At 50.3% G+C, this 439-nt stretch overlaps 1 non-coding gene across 1 annotated transcript; it reads left to right on the top strand.

Moving 5' to 3' along the window:
* Positions 1-12: 12 nt before the first annotated feature.
* Positions 13-176, top strand: LOC111661439 (U1 spliceosomal RNA). Its single transcript, XR_002761224.1, has one exon. It is a non-coding gene; the product is annotated as a U1 spliceosomal RNA (small nuclear RNA).
* Positions 177-439: the final 263 nt, after the last annotated feature.

The raw sequence follows: 439 nt of genomic DNA, 5'->3' as shown, positions 1-439 counted from the left end.
CACTTCCAACTCATACTTACCTGGCAGGGGAGATACCATGATCAAGAAGGTGGTTCACCCAGGGCGAGGCTCAACCATTGCACCCCGGCTGTGCTGACCTTTGCGAATTCCCCAAATGTGGGAATCATGACTGCATAATTTCTGGTAGTGGGGGACTGCGTTCGCGCTCTCCCCTGATCATTACGTCAAAGAAAAACAGCTCTCTTCATGATGATGACTCCTGAGGAGTTTGAGCTCCGAAGTTATGTTTGCGCCAAGCTTGGTGTCCACTAGAGTCTCTGAAAAGAGTGGGCGTGGCCTATGAGGTAACTGAAAAAAGGAATTGCGTGCTCTAATGTCTGCTTTTGCTCTTTCTTTGAGGGAGAAATGTGAGCTAGACATTCTTCTGTAGCCAGCCTGCGTAGGTTTTTGGCGTTGGTACGGTCGCCGCTGTCCCAGC

The sequence above is a fragment of the Seriola lalandi genome, unplaced genomic scaffold, assembly GCF_002814215.2.
Source record: "Seriola lalandi dorsalis isolate HSWRI2012SDOR001 ecotype SW California unplaced genomic scaffold, Sedor1 jcf7180001996390, whole genome shotgun sequence".
Lineage (NCBI taxonomy): Eukaryota > Metazoa > Chordata > Actinopteri > Carangiformes > Carangidae > Seriola > Seriola lalandi.
Note: the sequence above shows the minus strand (reverse complement) of the source record. Positions and strands in the feature narration are given on the sequence as shown.